General features: G+C 34.9%; 2 non-coding genes across 2 annotated transcripts; both read left to right on the plus strand.

Annotated features, from left to right (window-relative positions):
* The first annotated feature begins 1,342 nt into the window (after positions 1–1,342).
* On the plus strand, positions 1,343–1,409 carry LOC114914279 (small nucleolar RNA R66). The gene has a single exon (XR_003801064.1). It is a non-coding gene; the product is annotated as a small nucleolar RNA R66 (small nucleolar RNA).
* Positions 1,410–1,505: 96 nt separating this feature from the next.
* LOC114914287 (small nucleolar RNA snoR118) lies at positions 1,506–1,594 on the plus strand. The gene has a single exon (XR_003801072.1). It is a non-coding gene; the product is annotated as a small nucleolar RNA snoR118 (small nucleolar RNA).
* The last annotated feature ends 2,447 nt before the right edge of the window (positions 1,595–4,041 follow it).

A 4,041-nucleotide genomic window follows, 5' to 3' on the forward strand; every position in this document is an offset into this window, starting at 1 on the left:
ATTAGAAATCGTCAGTGTAGAAAGTGCATAACGACCACATACTATAATCATTAGTGGGCATTAACTGTCTATCCCATAATCACATAATACCGAAATAAGTGGGATCCACGTGTCTAACCATTACATACGGTTACCAACAACTCACCTATAAAAAGAAGGTAAATGAGCAGCATTGGTAAGGTTCTTTTGGGTTAATACTCTACCACTTTGAATATTCTATCTGCTGTTCACCACTCCTCACTGATTTAAGCATTGAGAGTCTTCGCTGGATACGATTTTGATCGGTGAATTTTTTTTGTAGATGGTTCTTTGCTGGAGCTAGGCACAATAAGAGATTGGCCGTAACATATAGCAACGGGAGGAATCATATAAAACAAAATAATTTTAGAACCTATGGTATTTTATTTTATAATTTTTTTAAAAGAATTCAATCCTTACATGAACCACATCCCTTCAAATGATTTTCATCAATTTGCATTTTACCTTGATTTTGAATTTTTCTATTCATGAATAGAACTACCTGCTGTATTTCTTTTACAAAATAACTATTTAAATAAGAGTTTTATGTGCCTTCTTTTTGTAGTTGCCCGGAATCTTTTTAATGATTTGTAATTTTTTTAATAATATATTTGAACTAAAATTATCAATAAAATCTTAAGTACATTCTATTGGAAATTTGCATATCATTTTTTGAGAAATTATTTATTTTTCTATTACATAAATTCATATCTATATCATCCTTCCGTCCATCGCGGGTATCATACTTGTTCTGGAATGATGTTACAGCCCCACAGGACGGTGGACCTCCGGCCGTCCGATCAGCTCGACCCCCACACGGATCTGGAGGTTTGTAGACCTCTTAAACCGTGGCATTCCCGTAAAATCTACATCCAAACGAGGTCTTTCTTCCCCGACTCAGATGAAACCCTAAAATGCTCCATAAAAGGAGCGGTGGGGCGAAGCGAAGCGGCTTCTCCGGTGGGTGGGGGGGCGGGCGGGTGGAGGTTTGCTCTTCTGTTTTGTTTTATAATTTCCTCTCTGTTGGATCGAATAAATATGTTATTTTGCTTAATATTCTATCAGTAAATATAGAGAGAGCCCTTTTGATGAACCCGTCCCTTTCTTTGATTCCTAGGGGTAGGATTTTCGAAAGGGCTAAATTAGTATTTCAGGAGATGTTGAGTCGCTTCACCACTCGATATCTCTGTGAGGTGCAGCGAATAATTTCTCCGAAATTTATTTCATTCGTTTTTCGATAGTTTTCTGATCTTTCTTTTTCTTTTTTTCCTTTGTTTTCTTTTTTTGGTGATGGATTTGATCTGGCTTTGTGTTCGATGGGGGATCCTATGATGGCATGAAATCTTTGAGACCTGATCTTAAATTAGCGATGAAAATTATAAGCTGAGGATCCTCTAGAAGAAAATAAATATTTTCGGTTTATAATGGTTTTTCTTTTTTTTTTTGGACGAAGTTTAAAATACTTTTTCCGGTTTCTTTATCATAAATAGGATGATGAAATGCACTGGGCTCTGAGCAGTGTATCTGCAAATAGTTTTGATGGAAGTGCACTTGCCTGGAAAGCATTGTCTGACATTGCTCTCTCTCTTCCCTAAAATTTTTCTTATTATGTATTTTATCTAAATCTAGTCCCCTGATTTATTAAAAACTAATTATATTTGAGTTCAAAATTTGGAAGAAATCGGTGGGCAGGTTCTTTGGAGAAAATGAAATTGGTCTAGATTTTTTGCAATTAAGAAGCGTATAACTGAAATATGGATATTTAGATAGTTTTAAGTCTGTAAGATTGTTTGTAATTCTGTCTCAATCAACAAGATTATTTTTGTCTTATGAAAATTTAGGAAAGTCCAAGATTTCGTTGGTACTTGAATTTTTAAAGAATACTAGTTTGATCACACCTGAAACAGATGTTGTTTTGTGTTTATTTTCTGGTTTCTGATGGGCTCTGATACTCCTGCGAATTTAATCTGTCTGTGTGAATGCTGGGTGCTGACCGCTGGATTTTTCGCAAAATGATTTATCCTTCATCACAGAATGGTGGCCTGTCACTCGCATGCATGTGACTGGTTGCTAGGTGATTGTGCAAATGGTTGTGAGAAAATAAAGTTCTCTTGGCATTGAAAACGAGCAGGGTTTAAGTCTGGCATGGGCCTTATATAATGTCAAGTCAAAACTAAAACCTCGATGTGGGACAGTGAGGTCTAGCCTTAATTTGCTAGACATGGTCCTCTATTATAGATCGTATACTTGGGAAGGTCATTGGATTTGGTTGGGCCGGAGGTTTACAGTTTAGAGGTGGGTGGAAAGTATGTGTTCAGTTTAATTTTTATTAAATAAATTTGTATGACATGCAGACAAATTATATTATGGACTCGGTTGGTTTGTGGGAGGTCGGCATTTTTTTATGAGATGAAAAATGGGGATATTTTTTTTATCTAAAATATTCTTTTAAAATTTAAATTTTACAAAATATCATGGATAATTAAGGGTGCAATCCTGAATAGTAAAAATATAATATTATATTTATAATATTATTATTTATATAAAGTTTAGAAGTAAAATGTAAGGTTATATATATATATATATTAAAGATATAATCGGTATTTTATATAGTATTTTTAAAAATATGTATATTTAATTAAATATAAATTATTTTTTAATAAGTTATTTATTCATGACCAGTCAAACATAAATTATTTTTTTTGAAAAATTATTTTTTTTAAAAAAAAAATTTCTCGTGATCCATACGAGTCATATGTACTTGACATGCATGATTATTCAAAAAGATGGGTGGAATTGTGGACTGGTGAACTTGATTTCATTGATGATCGGGTTGAAATGGATTAGAGGGTTCAAACCATTGAATTTGAAACTGATCTGGTTGATACATGGATTTAGTTGATTTCTTTGAGATCTGAGCTTTTTTACTGTTAAAACATGTTAATCGGGTGGGTTCTTGTTGAATCTTGTCCCGTTCCATACCTGATTGTTGATTCAGAGGCTCCCACGGTCATCAGCAATGATTACGTGGGTAGGACCGTTAAGGGCCACAATCTCTGTTGCTGGTGCTGGAGTAATTAATTTCAATCTTTCCACAAATTTTTGTGGGCCTTCCAGTGTTCTTCTATTTAGTGTCTTGCCGTACATTAGCAATAGCAATCACTCCCAACTGCTCCAATAACTGGGGGTGGAGAGTTATTGTTAGCTTGGCCCGTAAAGTTATATCTGGTAGGGGGAGTAAGGGAGCGGATACCAGATGTGGTGGCATATGATCCCAAATTCCACCAAAAACGGGTGTGCAGATTAGGCTGGAGCTATCTGGGATCGAATGTGGTCTATACGATGTAATTCTACTTCATCACTTGGATTTCTTGTTGACGTTTAGTTTATTAAATGTTTGATGGGGCCATGGCAGTGACTGAGCAGGTGTTCCAGAAACAAGATTATTATTGTGATGGAGCATATTTAGTTTTTGATAATCAAAGTTGGATTCTACATATAGGATCTGATTTCTTATCCATCGAATTTGGATGTTGTTATGTTTGAATTCAAAACCTGATAACCTGGCTTGGCTATATGACTTAGGCTTTTTTTCTTTTATATATATATATATATATATATATATATATATATATATATATATATTTTCAAATTAAGCTAGTGACTTGTCTTGGATATTTTTCAATCAATGGTTCTCCGGCCATCTTGCTCTTGCCTGTGAGAATTTTAATTTAAAGTGAGAAACTCTCATTAAAACAATTAATGTGGGACTAAATAAAATCGGTGCCTTCAACTCTTTTACATCTTGTCCCTTAAATCAAATATTAGGAGATCACAAGTCAGCTGGTTTCCCATTTATTTTACTCTTAACCTTGGCTGCCTCTAATCTCGATCATGCATTAGTGCTAAGTCTCATGTCTCCTCCTTGCTCGAGATTGCCTTTTGTCTTCGGATTCTCCTTGTTGGACTAGAGTCGGTGCTCTCCCTCTCCTTTCTTCTCTTCATCCTTCTCTCCTTCTCCTT

The sequence above is a fragment of the Elaeis guineensis genome, chromosome 5 (assembly GCF_000442705.2).
Source record: "Elaeis guineensis isolate ETL-2024a chromosome 5, EG11, whole genome shotgun sequence".
NCBI lineage: Eukaryota > Viridiplantae > Streptophyta > Magnoliopsida > Arecales > Arecaceae > Elaeis > Elaeis guineensis.